The 19,791-nt window shown below is 46.0% G+C and overlaps 1 protein-coding gene across 4 annotated transcripts in view; it reads right to left on the bottom strand.

Annotated features, from left to right (window-relative positions):
• HEPACAM (hepatic and glial cell adhesion molecule) overlaps nt 1-19,791 on the bottom strand; it is a 1,886,975-nt gene that overhangs the window by 1,775,645 nt on the left and 91,539 nt on the right. For 2 of the 4 annotated variants that reach the window (XM_085646095.1, XM_085646096.1), the window contains one exon: nt 12,429-12,526. The exons of the other annotated variants lie outside the window; for them this stretch is intronic. The gene's annotated coding sequence lies outside the window, so the exon portion shown is untranslated. The remainder of the gene's footprint in view (nt 1-12,428; nt 12,527-19,791) is intronic. 4 annotated transcript variants of the gene reach the window in all.

Genomic DNA, 19,791 nt, shown 5'->3' with positions numbered 1-19,791 from the left:
ACCACACTAGTAATGTCTAACCAGCCAGGAACCAGTGGGTCCCTGCCAGAAGCCAGTGGGCTTCTCCCCTTTAAATATGAGGATCTCACCTTTGCACAGCTTAGGGCCTTATGTTCCATTAGGAAGCTGAAGACAGTCAAACACCCAACCACCTAGCATCTTTTACAGATACTCAGGCTGGATGATCTCTCAGGGCCTAGTGGGCCTGAAGGGGTAGGCAGAGTGGGCGGGGCAGCAGCTGAGGGTGGATCTGGGGGTGGAACTCCCCCTGGCCCAAACTCTGCCGCTGATCAGACTGATGACAATGATCAGGATCTGGTGAACACAGCTCAACTGGATGAGGATGATGAGGAAGAGAACAATGCTCCCCTGTTTGTCCCTCCAGGAAGAGTTGAAAGTAGGGTTAGAAGGAATAGATCTCTCTCAAGAGAGTCTGTCCAGTCTACCTCATCTGTAGGGACCTCTGTTTCTTCTCACAGAGGGAAGGAAACCTTCCAGGAGAGGAGAGAGAGACTGCTGAAGTATGAGCAAGATAAGCTTAACCTAAGAAAGCAGCAGATGGCCCTAGATAGGGAAGCCCTAGAGCTCTACAGAGCCAGCAAAAAGGAGGGACTAGAGTCCCTTGGTGGCAGCAATTTCCCTAGAGATAGGGAGAGGTCTTATGACCAAGGAAACCTAAGTAAGATTGTCCCTCCCTACCAGAGTGGGTACGACATCCACAAATAGATAACTGCCTTGGAGTGGGCTTGTAAAGTACAGAAGGTCCCCCAAGGGCAGTGGGCAGCAATCGTATGGCTCTCCTTTGCAGACAAAGGTAGAGATAAGCTCCTCACTGTAAGAGAAGAGGATGCTGATGATTACCAGGTCTTGAAAAGTGCACTGATAGATGGGTTTGGCCTAACCACTGGGTGGACTTTGTTGACTGTGCTGATAAGGCTCTGGAAGGTGGGTTATTGGGCAGTAAAGTGTGTGAATTCCTAGGATTGTACAATCTGATAATGAGGGAGCAGATTCTTAATAACTGTCAAAATCAGCTGTTGCACCAGTACCTGGTAGACTCTGATCTGACCTTTCCCCAAGAATTGGGAAAGAAGTCAGACGAATGGGTCAGAAACAGGGTGAGGCAGAAGGTACAGAACCAATGTGGTGACCCAAAGAAGCAAGATTCTAAGAACTCTGACAAGGGTGGGGAGAAGGGATAAGACCAGAAGTCTTCACAAGGTCCCCAAAAATCTTCTTCAGTTGGGGATTCACAGTCCAACAAAGGGAAAGGCCAAAAGAAACCATGGTGCAAAGTCTGAGAGCAAAAGACACACTGGACCAGGGATTGCACCAAGTCCAAAGCGAATACTCCAGCCCCCACCAATGCCCATAAGGCACCTGCTCCCCCTAGTGCAATTACAATTGGTGGTGGTAATACACAAGCTAAGGGTATAGTAGGGTTGACCCTGGGTAATGAGTTGGGCTCTGGCCTAGTCAGAGAAACCACTCAGGGTGTTCTTGTCTGTGATGGGGGCATGGATATGACCCCCTCTGTGAGTCCCAGTAACATGGGCAAGTACAGGCAACAGCCTTTAATCAATGGAGTACAGGCTTTGGCATTCAGGGACACAGGAGCAAGTGTCACTATGGTGACAAAAGATCTTGTGGATCCTGGGCAGATTATACTTGGTGAAATGTACCAAGAGACCAATGCTAGCAATGTCAGAACAGATCATTCTCTGGCAGTTGTTAACTTCTCCTGGGGAGGGGTAACTGGCCTTAAGAAGGTTGTGGTGAGTGCAGACCTACCAGTTGAATGCTTGCTTGGCAATGATCTAGAGACTTCAGCTTGGGCAGAAGTAGAGCTCAGGACTCATGCAGAAATGCTGGGCATCCCTGCAGATGTGTTTGCTGTGACCAGGTCACAGGCCAAAGCTTCTGAAACTGAACAGGCCTTGGATTCTGGAATAATGGACCAAGTGCCATCCAAGAGGAGGAGCAGAAGGGTTAAGGCAGAGCCTCCCCCCCCCCCCCCTGACTCAGAAGGAGGATCAGTCTCTGGAGGGAGATGATCACAGTCCTGAAGAAGGAACTGTCCCACAGGATCTTGAGCCTGATCAGGTTGAGTTCTTGGGGACAGGGGGGCCTTCTAGGGCAGATCTGAGCCTGCTGCCCCTCTCTTGAACCCCTCAGGCAGCAAGCTGCTGCTGAGGCTGCTGGGAGTGCTAGTGGTACCCATAAGGTATATTGGGATGATGGACTCCTGTACTCAGAGTGTAGAGACCCCAAGCCTGGTGCCACAAGGAGGTTGGTTATACCTCTGAAGTTAGGGGCTTCCTGTTGACCCTAGCCCATGATATCCCTTTAGCAGGTCACCTGGGCCAGAACAAGACTTGGGACAGACTTGTCCCTCACTTTCACTGGCCCCACATGTCTGAAGACACAAAGGAGTTTTGTTACTCCTATGTAACCTGCCAAGCCAGTGGCAAAGCAGGTGGCACTACAAAGGCCCCCCTGATTCCACTACCTGTGGTGGGGGTGCCCTTTGAAAGGGCAGGGATTGACATTGTTGGTCCCATGGATCCCCAAACAGCATCTGGGCACAGATTTATCCTGGTGGTAGTGGATCATGCTACCAGGTACCCAGAAGCTATTCCCCTTAGGACCACTACAGCACCTGTGGTGGCAAGAGCCCTCTTGGGAATTTCCTCAAGAGTGGGTTTTCCTAAGGAGGTGATATCAGACAGAGGTACCAACTTCATGTCTGGTTACCTAAGAGCAATGTGGAAGGAGTGTGGAATGACTTACAAATTCACCACACCCTATCACCCACAATGAAATGGTGTGGTTGAAAGGTTTAACAAAACCTTAAAGGGCATGATTAAAGGGCTCACAGAAAAGCTTAGGCGAAGATGGGACATTCTCTTGCCCTGCCTTTTGTTTGCATACAGGGAGGTGCCACCGAAGGGGGTTGGCTACAGCCCCTTTGAACATTTGTTTGGTCACCCTGTCAGGGGTCCATTGTGTTTGGTGAAGGAAGGATGGGCGTTACCTCTCAAGACCCCAAATCAAGACATAGTAGACTATGTACTTGGCCTCTGCTCCAGGATGGCTGTGTACATGAAAAAGGCAACTAAAAACCTTGGAGCTAGCCAGGAATTGCAAAAAGCCTGGCATGACCAATAGGCTGTACTGACTGTTTACCAGCCAGGACAGAAAGTGTGGGTGTTGGAGCCTGTAGCCCCAGCAGCTCTCCAAGACAAGTGGAGTGGACCCCACACTATTGTTGAACAGAAGGGAGAGGTTACTTACTTAGTAGACCTAGGAACTCCCAGGAATTCCCACAGGGTTCTCCATGTCAACAGGCTAAAGCCATATGTAGACAGGGCTGACATGGGTTTGCTCATGGCTACTGATGAGGGACAGGAGGAAGAGAGTGGCCCACTCCCTGACCTTCTTTCACAGAACCCTGATAATGGGTCAGTTGATGGTGTGGCCTTGGCAGGCAGCCTCACTTCCCAGCAGCAAACTGATTTCAGACAGGTGCTCAATCAGTTCAGAAACATGTTTTCTCTGACTCCAAGTCAGACTACCTGGTGCACTCATGACGTGGACACTGGGGACAGTCTGCCTATTAAAAATAAGATTTATAGGCAACCTGACCATGTCAGGGACTGTATCAGGACAGAAGTCCAGAAAATGTTGGATTTGGGAGTTATTGAACCCTCAGATAGCTCTTGGGCTAGTCCAGTGGTCCTTGTGCCAAAACCTCACACCAGTGGTGGGAAAAGAGAGATGAGGTTTTGTGTGGACTACAGGGGTCTCAATGCAGTCACTAGGAATGATGCCCATCCAATTACAAGGGCAGATGAGATTATAGATACTTTGGCCTCAGGCAAGTACCTTAGTACATTTGAATTGACAGCTGGCTACTGGCAGATCAGACTAGCTGATGATGCAAAGCCAAAAACAGCATTTTCGACCCCAAGTGGGCACCACCAATTTGTGGTGATGGCCTTTGTTTTGAAGAATGCACCTGCCACTTTCCAAAGGTTGGTTAATACAGTTCTCACAGGTCTGGAAGCCTACAGTGCAGCTTATCTAGATGATATGTCTGTCTTTACCTCCACCTGGGAGGATCAACTGGTCCTCCTAAGAAATGTTTTGGAGGCCCTGCAAAAGGCAGACCTCACTATCAAGGCCACCAAGTGCCAGATAGGGTAGAGTCAGGTTGAGTACCTGGGCCACCTTGTAGGTGGAGGCCAGGTTCAACCACTGCAGAGCAAAATCCAGACCATCGTGGACTGGGTTGCTCCCACTACCCAAACTCAGGTGAGAGCCTTCTGAGACCTGATTGGGTACTATGGGAGATTTGTCAAGGGGTATGGATCAATAGTGACAGCCCTGAATGACTTAACTTCTAAGAAAATGCCCAAAAAGGTTCAGTGGACAGCTAGCTGTCAAAAGGCATTTGATGACCTGAAGCAGGCCATGTGCACTGCTCCCATTCTACAGAGTCCTGATTACTCCAAGAAGTTCATTGTCCAAACAGATACATCTGAATTGGGGGTAGGGGCTATACTGTCACAATTGAATGATGAAGGTCAGGATCAGCCAGTAGCTTTCATAAGCAGAAGGCTGACCCCTAGAGAGAAATGTTGGTCAGCCATTAAGAGGGAGGCCTTTGCTGTGGTTTTGGCTCTGAAGAAGTTGAGGCCATACTTGTTTAGTACTCACTTCCTTGTTCAGACAGACCATAAGCCCCTCTTATGGCTAAAACAAATGAAGGGTGAAAATCCCAAACTGCTTAGGTGGTCCATTTCCCTACAGGGGATGGACTTTACAGTGGAACATAGACCTGGGAGTAACCATGCGAATGCAGATGGACTCTCTAGGTATTTCCACTTAGCACATGAAGACTCAACTGGTCAAGGTTAGTTTAATGTCCCTGTGTGTGGGGGTTGTGTATGAGAGTAGGATCTGCTTCACATGGATACCCCCACTTTGCTGGTGTTTCACTGTTTTTCACCCTTAGTCTGGCTGTGGCCCTGCTGATCAGGACCCCAGCCTAGCTACATCCTCTCTAAAATGGTTTCCATGTACATAAGTTACATTCCTAATTGGATTCTGGAGTGCCTTATAAGCTCCTAGTATATGGTATGCTATGTGCTTAGGGCATAGGTACCTCAGAGGTCTACCAGGGGCTGAAGCATGTATTATGACTCCCCTGGGAAGCAATCCAAAATTACACCACAGGTCTGCTACTGCAGCCTGGGTAAGGTGGTGCCTGAACCCCTTACTGTGGTATAGGCTACCTATATCACTACCATGGCACACACATATAAAACCTATAAGTCACTCCTATGGCAGGCTTTAACAATCCTGAAGGCAGAGTGCTTGCTTTTTATGTGAGAGGGTGCCCCTGCATGAGCAGAGCCCCTCTGCAGCATTCGGAGTACCTCCTATGATGCTGTTTGTGGTGCAGCCTGGCCATATACTCTTAAGGGCATTATAACCTTGAGGTAAATGCTAACTTTGGACTGGCTGCACGGAAAGATGTCATGTTTGGTGTCAAACGCTTTGAAATACTACCCACGCCAGTTCTGGCAGAGGGGGTAGCATTCCACCCTTCTAGAGGGAGAGATGTGTTCACACTGGTCTACCCGGTAAAGACTTTCTAAAGCCCTGGCATCTCAAAATAAATGCCTCTGCCACAGACGCGGGTCAGGCCTCCTGCTGCTGACCAAAACTCCGGCAGGGGAGGCCTGGACAATAGGTTTCCTGTCCCAGGGAGGTGTAACCAGTTCCCGAGACAGGCAGATGTGTATTGGGGCTGGCGGGAGCACTCTCTGGTGCTTTAAAGTCCTGTACTGGGGACACACTTGGTGTCCCTGTGCATCGTTCAGTTAAACCGGTTGCAGGGGCTACCTGCCCATGCTCTGGTGCGAAACTGGACAAAGGAAATGGGTGTAACCCCCCCTCTTTCCAAACCCTCCCATAGGTGGGTCCCTAGAATATGTCCAACCCCCAAACTTTGTATAAGTATGGTAACCCAGTCCTTGCGACTTTAGATTACCCTGGATGAAACTCTGCAACATATATCCTGGACCTTCGATGTTCTATTTCAACTAGAAGACTGAAGAAATCTCCCTTCGTCAACTCACTTGAAGCAACCAACATCAAACCCAGATCTGTTGACTGGGTGTGAGTGTTTGATTGGTTCTGATACTCCGTCCATCACCACCCCCTTTTGTACCGCTTTGTTCGCCATAAGTTGGCAGGGTATGCTCAGACGTGAGTCCCTTGCTCACTTTGCCACTGGATTCAAGCAAGCCTGGCTGAAGACGGCTGAAATGCCAGAAACCGGTCCTAGGAAGCTTGTCTCCGGTCCAGGGAAGGCATGGCTTGGCAGTTCGGGCTGGACTGTTCCGATGAGGCACAGGTTCAGACTGATTTGCATATGGCCATGTCTGAACTGGGGTGGCAGAGTGGGCTAAAGAAAGGTGATGGATCAAACCCAGATCTGTTGACTGAGTGTGAGTGTTTGATTGGTTCTGATGCTCCGTCCATCACCACCCCCTTTTGTACCGCTTTGTTCGCCATAAGTTGGCAGGGTATGCTCAGACGTGAGTCCCTTGCTCACTTTGCCACTGGATTCAAGCAAGCCTGGCTGAAGACGGCTGAAATGCCAGAAACCGGTCCTAGGAAGCTTGTCATTGGTCCAGGGAAGGCATGGCTTGGCAGTTCTGGCTGGACTGTTCCCATGAGGCACAGGGTCAGACTGATTTGCATATGGCCATGTCTGAACTGGGGTGGCAGAGTGGGCTAAAGAAAGGTGATGGATCAAACCCAGATCTGTTGACTGGGTGTGAGTGTTTGATTGGTTCTGATGCTCCGTCCATCACCACCCCCTTTTGTACCGCTTTGTTCGCCATAAGTTGGCAGGGTATGCTCAGACGTGAGTCCCTTGCTCACTTTGCCACTGGATTCAAGCAAGCCTGGCTGAAGACGGATGAAATGCCAGAAACCGGTCCTAGGAAGCTTGTCTCCGGTCCAGGGAAGGCATGGCTTGGCAGTTCGGGCTGGACTGTTCCCATGAGGCACAGGGTCAGACTGATTTGCATATGGCCATGTCTAAACTGGGGTGGCAGAGTGGGCTAAAGAAAGGTGTTGGATCAAACCCAGATCTGTTGACTGGGTGTGAGTGTTTGATTGGTTCTGATGCTCCGTCCATCACCACCCCCTTTTGTACCGCTTTGTTCGCCATAAGTTGGCAGGGTATGCTCAGACGTGAGTCCCTTGCTCACTTTGCCACTGGATTCAAGCAAGCCTGGCTGAAGACGGCTGAAATGCCAGAAACCGGTCCTAGGAAGCTTGTCTCCGGTCCAGGGAAGGCATGGCTTGGCAGTTCGGGCTGGACTGTTCCCATGAGGCACAGGGTCAGACTGATTTGCATATTGCCATGTCTGAACTGGGGTGGCAGAGTGGGCTAAAGGTGATGGATCAAACCCAGATCTGTTGACTGGGTGTGAGTGTTTGATTGGTTCTGATGCTCCGTCCATCACCACCCCCTTTTGTACCGCTTTGTTCGCCATAAGTTGGCAGGGTATGCTCAGACGTGAGTCCCTTGCTCACTTTGCCACTGGATTCAAGCAAGCCTGGCTGAAGATGGCTGAAATGCCAGAAACCGGTCCTAGGAAGCTTGTCTCCGGTCCAGGGAAGGCATGGCTTGGCAGTTCGGGCTGGACAGTTCCCATGAGGTCAGACTGATTTGCATATGGCCATGTCTGAACTGGGGTGGCAGAGTGGGCTAAAGAAAGGTGATGGATCAAACCCAGATCTGTTGACTGGGTGTGAGTGTTTGATTGGTTCTGATGCTTCGTCCATCACCACCCCCTTTTGTACCGCTTTGTTCGCCATAAGTTGGCAGGGTATGCTCAGACGTGAGTCCCTTGCTCACTTTGCCACTGGATTCAAGCAAGCCTGGCTGAAGACGGCTGAAATGCCAGAAACCGGTCCTAGGAAGCTTGTCTCCGGTCCAGGGAAGGCATGGCTTGGCAGTTCGGGCTGGACTGTTCCCATGAGGCACAGGGTCAGACAGATTTGCATATGGCCATGTCTGAACTGGGGTGGCAGAGTGGGCTAAAGAAAGGTGATGGATAAAACCCAGATCTGTTGACTGGGTGTGAGTGTTTGATTGGTTCTGATGCTCCGTCCATCATCACCCCCTTTTGTACCGCTTTGTTCACCATAAGTTGGCAGGGTATGCTCAGACGTGAGTCCCTTGCTCACTTTGCCACTGGATTCAAGCAAGCCTGGCTGAAGATGGCTGAAATGCCAGAAACCGGTCCTAGGAAGCTTGTCTCCGGTCCAGGGAAGGCATGGCTTGGCAGTTCGGGCTGGACTGTTCCCATGAGGCACAGGGTCAGACTGATTTGCATATTGCCATGTCTGAACTGGGGTGGCAGAGTGGGCTAAAGAAAGGTGATGGATCAAACCCAGATCTGTTGACTGGGTGTGAGTGTTTGATTGGTTCTGATGCTCCGTCCATCACCACCCCCTTTTGTACCGCTTTGTTCGCCATAAGTTGGCAGGGTATGCTCAGACGTGAGTCCCTTGCTCACTTTGCCACTGGATTCAAGCAAGCCTGGCTGAAGACGGCTGAAATGCCAGAAACCGGTCCTAGGAAGCTTGTCTCCGGTCCAGGGAAGGCATGGCTTGGCAGTTCGGGCTGGACTGTTCCCATGAGGCACAGGGTCAGACTGATTTGCATATGGCCATGTCTGAACTGGGGTGGCAGAGTGGGCTAAAGAAAGGTGATGGATCAAACCCAGATCTGTTGACTGGGTGTGAGTGTTTGATTGGTTCTGATGCTCCATCCATCACCACCCCCTTTTGTACCGCTTTGTTCGCCATAAGTTGGCAGGGTATGCTCAGACGTGAGTCCCTTGCTCACTTTGCCACTGGATTCAAGCAAGCCTGGCTGAAGACGGCTGAAATGCCAGAAACCGGTCCTAGGAAGCTTGTCTCCGGTCCAGGGAAGGCATGGCTTGGCAGTTCGGGCTGGACTGTTCCCATGAGGCACAGGGTCAGACTGATTTGCATATGGCCATGTCTGAACTGGGGTGGCAGAGTGGGCTAAAGAAAGGTGATGGATCAAACCCAGATCTGTTGACTGGGTGTGAGTGTTTGATTGGTTCTGATGCTCCGTCCATCACCACCCCCTTTTGTACCGCATTGGACTATCGTGCCCTTGGTCACTGGTAAGTGACCCAGACTCTGTCCCCTCTGCTTTCAGGTTTCTTCCATCCTAGATCCAAGCTTGGATCTCTCCGGACACTTCTCCTCTTCACGGCAGCAGCACTTCCTTGCCAGATTCCATTGAAAACAGCGACGCGACCCGACATCAAAAAACACCTATGCACCCGTCTTTGCTGGGTGAGGTAACTCGAGTACTCCGTTGCTCCCGTGGGTGTTGGCCCTAGACACCTTTAAGTCCAAAAGGGTTCGCTCGTAGTCATCCTCTAAGTGTCCTTAAACTCTCAATTTCCAACCGCAACTTTCCCCATAGAAGTTAACGGCGATTTGTGGCTGTGTTCTCACACTTCACGCGTCCCCAGTGTCACTACCTTGGGTGGTTCCTTTTGGTCCAAGCACTTCTACAGGCTCTAGGCCTTGTGTCTAGTTCAGTCGTGGTTCTTATACCACTTTATTGGTATATGGTTTGGTACGCCCCTAGGGCCCAAACGTGTATTTGTGCTTTTACTATTGAATACTGACTTGTAACTTAAGTACTTCGAACTCCGGCCTCATAAAGAGACTAGAGGGGTGTGTTTTATCTGAAATACATATATTTTAAATATATACCTGGTGTGGTTGTCCTTTCATTTGGTCATTCAGAGATTATAGACTGGTAAAACAAGCTGCTTTACATTCCTTCAAGACTTAGCCTGAAGGCTGCTCTCCATAGCTATCACTAGGATAGCTTTCAATAAAGGTTGTCTTTAACCTATCACCATAAGGGGTTGTTTGGACTGATACAAGGGGCCCACAATAACTAGTGGATAGCATATATCAGGCCAACTCCTCACACTGGGTAATTGGAGGAGTGCATGGGTAGTGCCTGAGTACATAGATGAGTGCATGGGTACTGCCTGGGTGAATGGATGAGTCTAACAGTAGTGTTTGAGTGATTGCATCAGTACATTGGTAGTGCCTGGGTGATTGGAGGAGTGTACAAGTAGTACCTGAGTGGATGGATGAGTGCAAGGGTAGTATGTGACTGATTGCATGAGTGTAGGGGTAGTGACCTGATTGTAGCACTACATGAGTAGTACCCGAGTGCATAGATGACTGCATGGATAGTGTTTAGGGTATGGATGAGTGCATAGGTACTGCCTGAGTGCATAGATGAGTGCACGAGTAGTGCCTGGGTAAACAGATGAGTGCAACAGCACTGCCTTAGTCACGAATTAATGCATGAGTAGTGCCTGGATTATTGCATGAGTGCAGGGGTATTGCTTCCGTGATTTCGGAGTGTGTGGATAATGCCTGGCTGAATGTGTGAGTGCAACAGTAGTGCCTGAGTGCATAGATGAGTACATGAGTAGTGTCTCGGTGAATGAATGAGTGCAACAGTAGTGCCTGAGTGATTTAAGGAGTTCATGGGAAGTGCCTGGGTGATTGCATGAATGCAGGGGTAGTGTGTGGTTGCATGAGTGCTTTAGTAGTGCCTGGGTAATTGGAGGAGTACATGGATAGTGCCTGGGTGATTGGATGAGTACAGGAGTAGTACCTGGGTAAATGGATGAGTACATGGGTAGTGCCTGGGTGATTAGAGAAGTTTAACAGTACTGCTTGAGTGATTGCATGACTGCAATCGAACTGCTCAAGTGATTGGACGAGTGCAAGGGTGATTGAATGAGTACAGGAGTAGCGCCTTGGTGGTTGAAGAAATGCATAGGAAGTGCCTGGGTGATTGCAAAAGTGCAGGTGTAGTTCCTGGATGATTAGAGGAGTGCATGGGTAGTGTCTGGGTGATTTATGAGTACATGGGTAGTGCCTCTGTGTTTAGAGGAGTGCATGGGTAGTGCCTGGGTGATTACATGAGTGCATGGTTAGTGCCTGTGTTATTGAAGGAGTGCATGGGTAGTGCCTAAGTGATTGTATGGTGCAGAGTTAGTGCCTAGGTGATTTAAGGTTTGCAAACATAGTGTCTCAGTGCATGAATGAGTGCACGATTAGTACCTGGGTGATTAGATGAGTGAAAGGGTAGTGCCTGGGTTATTGCATGAGTGCATGGTTAGTACCTGGGTGATTAGAGGGGTGCATAGGTAGTGCCTAGGTCATTGCATGAGTGGAAGGGTTGTGACTGGGTAATTGGAGGAGTGAATAGGTATTGCCTGAGTGATTGCATGACTGTAGGGGTAGAATCTGAGTACATGGATGAGTGCATGCATAGTCTTGGAAGGAATGAATTTATGCAAAACAAGTGCCTGAATGATTGGAGCAGTACATGAGTACTGTTTGGATGATTGTATGAGTACAAGGGTAGTGCCTGGGTCATTGCAGCAGTCAATGGGTAGAACCTCAGTGTATTGATGAGTTAATAGGTAGTATTTGAAAGAATACATTAGTGCAGCAGTAGTGCCTGAGTAATTGCATGAGTGCATGGGTAGTATCTGGATGCATGTAGAACTCAATAGGTATAGCCTGACTACATCAATGAGGGCATAGGTAGTGTTTGAGGGAGTAGATGAGTGCAATAGACTGGCTTGAGTGATTAGAGGAGTGTATGAGTAGTGGCTGGCTGATTGCATGATTGCAGGGATAGTTCCTGCATGTTTGGAGAAGTCCAGGGGTAATGCCTGAGTGTATAGATGAGTAAATGGGTAGTGCCTGAGTATATCGATGAATTCATAAGTAGTGTTTGAGAGCATGCATGAGTGCAGCAGTAGTGCCTGAGTGATTACATGAGTGCATGGGCAGTGCCTGGGTGCATGGAGCAGTCCATGGGTAGAGCCTGAGTACATGGATGAGTGCATAGGTACTGTTTGAGGGAATAGATGAGTGCAACAGTATGTCTAAATGATAGAATGAGTGTATGGGTAGTGTCTGCCTGATTCCAGGAGTACAGAAGTAGTGCCTAGATGATTGGAGCAATGCATGAGTAGTGTCTGAGTGTATGCATGAGTGCATAGGCGGGGTTAGAAGAAATGAATGAGTGCAACAGAAATGCTTGAGTGATTGCATGAGTGCAAAAGTAGTGCCTCGATTATTGGATGAGTGCATGTGTAGTGCCTGGGTGATTGCATCAGTGCAGGGAAACTACCTGTCTGATGATACCTGAAACTTTTTAAAGAGTGTAAAGATTCAACATTATTTGTTTAAGAAATAAATAATACATAAATGAATGTTAACATACATATTATGTTATGGATTCTTACCTTTTTCAGTAATTTAGATGCATAACTCTGTGGAACTATTTTTGAATAGTATTGTCGTAAACTGAATTAAAACTCTTTTCAAACTTCACCATTTCCTACTGTAAAGAAGGAAAAAAGAAATGTTATATAATCTAATGCATTACAGAAATAAAAATATTACACTTTTAAGAACACAACATCATTTAAGAATTACATAGCATTTTTAGTTTCCTTTTTTGCTGTTTTCAGATTCTACTGAACTTCACCATGGACAGTGATTTCAATGTTGTATCATCATACAACAGCGGGGGAAAAAAACAATCAACAAGATTGTAAAAAAAAAACAAATACCGCAAACTATTATTTCCAATATGTGTACCTATATGTTTACCTATCTACAGTATACATTAGGTCTTTTTTTACTCTGAAAAACAATTTCTAAATGTATACTCTCATTTATATCTGGTACAATATGGAAAAGAAATATATAAACTATTGCTTTTAAAAACAATTTTACAAATACAATATCAATTAGGACAAATAACAAACACTAACTATAAATACTGTTTGTTTCAATCCTGTCCACTTTCTGTTTGCATCTTCCCAATAGGACGAATATTGTATTCAAATCTTTTTCTTGGTAAAAATCAAATATAAATTTGTTAATTCATGTTCACATCTTCCGAATAGGCCGAATAATGTACTCAAAACTTTGGCTTCAAAATATCAAATATGAATTTTGTAAATCGAAAGGCAATCTAGATTTGAATTGCAAGTGGGCATCATTGCAATGTGTCCATCCTTTATTACATTTTAAATACACAGTATAGTGTCCAGATGTTGCAGTAGGTCCATCATGTAAAATAATAGCTCCTGCTATAAATGTTTTTCCTGATATAGATATTTGACTTGCAACAAAAATATTTATTTTGGTCTCCAATTTTCTTCCATTTGCGCTACAATGTCGTAGTATTTAAATGAGATATTTTCCAAATATTTCTATATGTAATGTAGACAACATCTCTGATTTACAATGCAAACATTTCATATCCTGATTTGCTGTTTTCACTAATTTGTTATAAGATACAGATTTGGGGTGTGCGGCCAGGCAATATGGGTGAGAGGACGTCGCTCACCTCGGCTCTGTCGTCCCTGTGGATGGCTCTACTGCTTGTGGGAGGGCAATGGTCCCAAAGCGCACCTAAATGTGGGGATTGAGCTGCTTTGCAATAGGCGGATGAGCGGCGGGCCGTTTACCATTCCCCAGAGAAGGAAGAAAGTAGGGGAAGGAGGAGCGCCCAAGAATTAAAATGGTGGCGGCCTGCGACATATAAATGCGGACGCAAAGCAAGCATCAACATGGCCAAATCAGGTGCAGAAGGGGGCGGTAGCAGAATGCGAGGAGTGGAGGTTGGATTCTGGCCTGTGGACGTGGTAAGGTGCCCAGCTCCGAGATTGGGGACTGCATCTAGCGGCCACCTTGCGGGATGCACTGGTAGGAGACTTCTGCTGTTGGCAGTTGGGGGCCCCACTGGCACCAAGGGTCCCCTAATACAGAGTGTGTGTGCCTTTTCAGGTGCCCTGATTCTGGGGGAGGCAGCGCGTGACCAGAGCCTGGAGGCCTGACCCTAAGATGGCGGCCATCGCTGCCATGCAGTGCATGTAAAATGAGCAAGGATGAGGGGAGCACAACATGAGGCAAGAGACAAGTGGCCTTACTAGAGATGCACAGGAGGTTATAAAGCAAGGACCCTGCCACACACAGAAAGTCATCGCCCAGAGTAGCAGTTGCGCATAAGCCCTCACTGCGCCCAGAGATTTTTGCAGGAGCCAGAGCATAAACTGAGTGCCCCAGCGCTATGGAGTCCTATAGCTGATTGGGATACAAGGGATACTTGGTACCCTAGGGGTATATCCTATGCCTGACAGGGCAGAAAGAATATATTGGGGCTATAGTAGATTCCACAGGGCACACATCCCATGAAGACACTGACAAGGCAAATGCTTTTGGGGTGTTCTATAAAGAGCTATACACTTGGGACTACCTTGAGCCTGCAGCTTAACACCAATACTTAGAATCGCTGAAATTTCCACAGGTCTCACCAGAATGGAATGAAAGGCTAAATGCCCCATATCGGGGTAGACGTAGGGACTGTCATCACAGCTCTCAAACCCAATAAGTCCCCAGGGCCTGATGGCCTAACAGACATTTTTATAAAACCTTTGCTCCACACATCATCCGATACCTCACAAAGCTCTTTAACGCAATAGCGGAGGGCCAGGCAGTCTCTCATTCAATGGCGGAGGCTGCTATCACGGTCATCCCCAAACCTGGGAGATGACCTTGAGAATGTGCCTCATACAGGCCTATCGCCCTCTGGATGGCAAATTATATTCCTCAATCTTGGCGAAGCAAATGGAGGACCTGATGCCAGACCTAATCCACCCTGATCAATCGGGCTTCATAAAAGGCAGACAGGCCCACGACAATATTTGAAGAATCATTCACCTGATTGAGAAAGAAACCAAATTTAAGATACATGCTGTTTTAGTGGGTCTAGACACCGAAAAGGCTTTTGACAGGGTGGATTGGGAGTTCCTCTTTAGCACGATGGAAACCTCCGAGTTTGGCAAACCATTTATAATCATGACCAAGGCTAACTATGCACATCCACGCTCTAGAGTCCAGGTTAACGGATCCAGCTTGGCTTTCTTCTCCTTGAAGAGGGGCACAAGGCAGGGCTGCCTGCTCTCGCCATTACTTTTTACCTTAAGCATTGAGCCATTGGCCCTCCTGATACAAAAAAACTACAGAAATTTGGAGTATCCCCTTTGAGGGGGAAGAGCATAAAATATCACTTTTCGGTGATGATGTTCTGCTATCCCTCACCTCCCCTGATCAGTCACTGCAGGTCCTACAAGATAAGTTGAGGGCCTTTAAGACAGTTGGGGCTTTAAAATAAACCTTACAAAATCTTTTATCCTGAATCTCACATTGCCAAGGGAAGCCATTGGTAGGTTGTGTGACTATACCCCACTTCAATGGGCTAAACATACACCCAAGTATCTGGGTATTAACCTGCCCCCCACGTTAGAGGACCTGTTTAAGGCTAACTAACCCCCATTGCTACTCCAAGTTCAGCAGGAAATCAAACGCTAGAAGCAAATCTTTATTTAGTGGCTGGGGTGCATCCATGTGATAAAAATGATAGCTCTACCCAAATTCTTATATTTGTTCCAAGTCCTACCAATAGATCCCGGCAGGGACTTCTTGCCTATAGTACGGACACTTGTATCTCGGTATGTCTGGCAGAATGGCCGAGTACGGCTTCCCTTTCACACACTCAGGCGGGCACGAGGCAAGGGACGGGTGGCGCTCCCGGACATGCACTTATACTTTAAAGCAGTCCAGCTCCGTATCTAGACAGTAGTCCAAGAAGGAATCAGAAAAACACTGGTTACACATGGACAGAGCAGTGGTGGGGAGAACAATTTGGGATCTGATCTGGAAACCCAAAAAAGATAGACCGCCAAACGCATACCTTATCACCGCTATGCGCAGCACACTGAAGGTCTGGGACGAGGGACACAGGGGTTCGGAGTGGTCTACGTTCCCTTCGCCCAATACACCAATTCACTTTAAGCCTGAATTCCCCCTAGTGCTACGTGAGGGTCGATTTGATTTATGGAGGGAGGGGGACTGTTTGATGATCTCAGATCTATTTTATAATTATGATATCCTCACTTTTGCCAGTTTTCTGTGAGATTTCAAGGTCCCACTCAGCGAACACATCCACTATCTACAGCTTAAACAGTGGGCCCTTCAGCCGCAGGTCAGGGAGGCAGCCACATGAGAGAAGGCATCATTAGAAAAATTTGTGGAGCCGGTGGGGTCCATGAGGGGGGTGATCTCTTTCCTTTACAACCTCCTGCTCTCCACTTCTCATACTCTGAGACCCTGATACATGCAAAATTGGGAACAGTGGGCGGAGAGGGAGATCTCGGACACCGAATGGAAACACCTGTGGAGGGACATTGCTAAGAATACTCACTCTCTAGAGCTTAGGGAGCAACACTATAACATTTTCTTCGACTGGTACTTGTACCCAACAAAACTTAAAAAGATTTTTCCAGAGACCTCAGATATGTGTTGGCGAGGATGTGGTCTGGTAGGGGACTTTAGCCAGATTTGGTGGGACTGTCCAGTGATTCGTACATTTTGGGAGGAGATTTTGTCACACCTGAAAGACATGCTTGGTTACCCTATACCCACTGCCAAGACAGAGGCCCTTCTAGGGCTGAGGGACCCAGAGCTAGAACTTCAAACAAAAGCGGATAGGGCCATAATTTGGGTGTGCCTTGGGGGGGCCAAAGTTGCGATTGCTGCAGCATTGAAGAAAAAGGCGGCTCCAGAGCTATCACAGTGGCTTGCCCGTCTCTGGAAGATATTGTCCATAGAGAGAATGGCTAATATCTTCAGAAATGACTATAAAATCTTTGAATACAAATGGGGTGCTCTTGTCGCCTACCTCACAAGTGGCCTTCCCTTGGCGGTATGTCTTCCCTCATTGCGTGCGATTCACCTGTTTCAATTTTAGCAGAAGGTCACTAGGCCATCTTGGAAACTCAGCCGGATGTTGGAAGTTTACTTATTACAGACAGTCATAGTCTCATCGGGATTAGAGTCAAAAGTGAACCGTATTTAAGGACCGTCTCCTGGTTGTTCAGTTATTTTGTTGTGGGAAAGGAGGGAGGGGGGAGTGGTGGTTAAAAGTTTTAGGCCCCCTGTGATGAACCAATCACACCAGATAAAGTAAGCTGTCAGGAGCGAAGTGTGACTGCGCACATTCCTCTTTTCTATGAAATTGTAACCTAGTTAGCTAACCTGTTAGATGGGGGATTTGTAGTGGCATGTTTTCCGTGTGTGATGATTACTCAATCTGTGAAATGCTAATGTGCCTAGTAAAAAGAAGTTTGATGAAAAGATAAAGATTTGCAATCTGGTACCGTCAAGTATATGAATCGTTCTGTGTCTATTCTTCATACTTATGATCCCATCTGTAACTTAGTCCAAATAAGTTTTCAATCTGTATTCCTTCATGTTCTAATACTCCACGCATAAACATAAGAAATTCTTGGGCATCTTGTTGAACATTAAGAGTGACTGTCAAAGAACCAGTACATATATCCAAAAGATGTCAAACACGAGAAGCAGTATAGATTTTACTTCTGTCAGTTACCAAATTGCTTAAATACATCACACAATATAGAACAAAATCTTTTTTCATGATTTCCCATAATTTCACAATGAAGCTCTTCTAGATAAAACACAACATTCAAAATTACATTAGCATAGCAGTTGATACCTGAACTGTTTTCCACCTGGTATCCTACAATCTCATCAACAGTTTCCATTTTCATTTTCTTTACATCTTCATGACTCTCTTGAATGGTTACCTTTTTTTTAACCTCATTTGAATATTTCACATAATTCCATTTTGGACACAATACATGTTTCTCATATATCAGATATTCAGCTAAATGAGCAGTATAAAGTCTTCTCAAATGATTGTACTCAATCAAATACACACCAGATAATGTTCTTACTCGAGACAATGCAATGTATGCCATTCCCTCTTTGAACACTGTACTTTCAATATTTACAAAAGCACTGTCTATACCTCAACCTTGAGATTTATGAATAGTTAATGCATATGCTAAAGACAAAGGTAACTGATTTCTGCGAACATACAAGTCTTTTACAAGCAAAAAACGTACAACACCGCGCCCAATCTGCCTTACCGCTTTAATCTGATCAAATGATATCTTCAAAAATTCTATTCCATCTCTGTTCTGAAAATTAACAAATTCTACAACTTTTCCTATTGGTCCATTTACTAAACCTTCTTCTACATTCAAATTACGCAGTGAAATTATCTGACAGTTTATACATGCATGTAAAGTCTTTTCTAAGCCTGCAGTCTTAGATACAGACTTTTCCAATGTATTCAATTTTGACTGTAATTTCTCTGTCATTCCTTGATGTTCAATTTTATCAATAGCTTCAATTTCCACTATTTGTTGTCTTTCCAGTGTTAAAATTCTTGATTAAATGTATAACACTCTTGCAAAGCAGGCATTAGGCAAACTTTAAACTTCTTTTCTCCAAGCTTTTTGTACATTACTCAGGCCGCTACGTTTCCAGTTGTAAACAAGTTCCTCAGTAGGCGACTTTCTAAAGCTTCTTTACCAGGTTTTGTCAAGACACCAATTCTTATATCTTGAAGAATAGTTCCATAATGTTCATCACTTGCTTGTCGCATATTCTTAATAAGTTCTTTATATTCAAAATGAGACCATATGTTCACATTTCCAATACTTCCCAAATATTTCCTTGTATCTTAATGGAGAAGTGTTTTAAAAACAGGTTGTCCTTATATAGGCGCAAGTTGTAATAGACTGCTGAATACAATTACAAGTTTTCCTCCCCCAAAAAATCGTAATCGGTTTTTAAAATCTGTTGCGTTCTTAAATTAACAAAGGCACGCATTCAGTTTGAGACCATGCACACCTCATCAATGATTAGAAGTTGCATTTTCTTCAGTACTCTTGAAACTTCATAACAAGCTTCTCCAGATAGTTTGTGATATTCCAATGTATTTTCATGTTCAACTGGTAGCATGAGTAATCAATGTAAAGTAATTCATTTAATTTTGTGTGCTGCTAATCCAGTTGGAGCTGTTACAACACAAGATAAATGTGATTCTATTGTTTTGCATAGATAATTAGTCAACACTTTAATTAAGAAACGTTTCCTGTTCCAGCTTGACTTCTGATATACATTGAAATAGGTTTAAATGATGAGCATTGGCATTCTTTTTTTTCATGTTGCAAACCATGATGTATCGGTTCTGTCACTTGTAGATATATTTCTTTTTGCTCAATGTTTAGTTGTTCTTCTAACATTTCCAACTAATTAATATCCTGTAATGCTTGTAGCATTGTAGTTTCCACTTCATTCATGGCTATTGCTGCTTCATGTTCAATAATTGGTTGTCCCAGTGGATCTTGACTTAGTGGACCCAAACTTTGACTATCTTGAGAACTGTCTCTAGCTATAATGTAATGCAATAGTAGTTTCTTGTTCAATCTCATCATTTAACATTTGTAGGTAAGTTGGGAAGATTGTGCATTGAAAACTATCTTTACATGCATTAAAAGAATCTTCATAGCAGTCAAAATCTCCAAGTAATTCTGCTTCACTACGCCAAGGCTTGAACATTTGCAGAAGTGTTAAATAGAAAAATTCCCTCTTATGTGGACTTTCACTACAAAGTTTTCTGTGGTTAATAGGATTTCTTTGGCTTGTTTTACCAAACATCCA

Source organism: Triturus cristatus, chromosome 3_1 (genome assembly GCF_964204655.1).
Source record: "Triturus cristatus chromosome 3_1, aTriCri1.1, whole genome shotgun sequence".
NCBI classification, from domain to species: Eukaryota; Metazoa; Chordata; class Amphibia; order Caudata; family Salamandridae; genus Triturus; species Triturus cristatus.
This window is presented reverse-complemented; position numbering and strand designations above follow the sequence as displayed.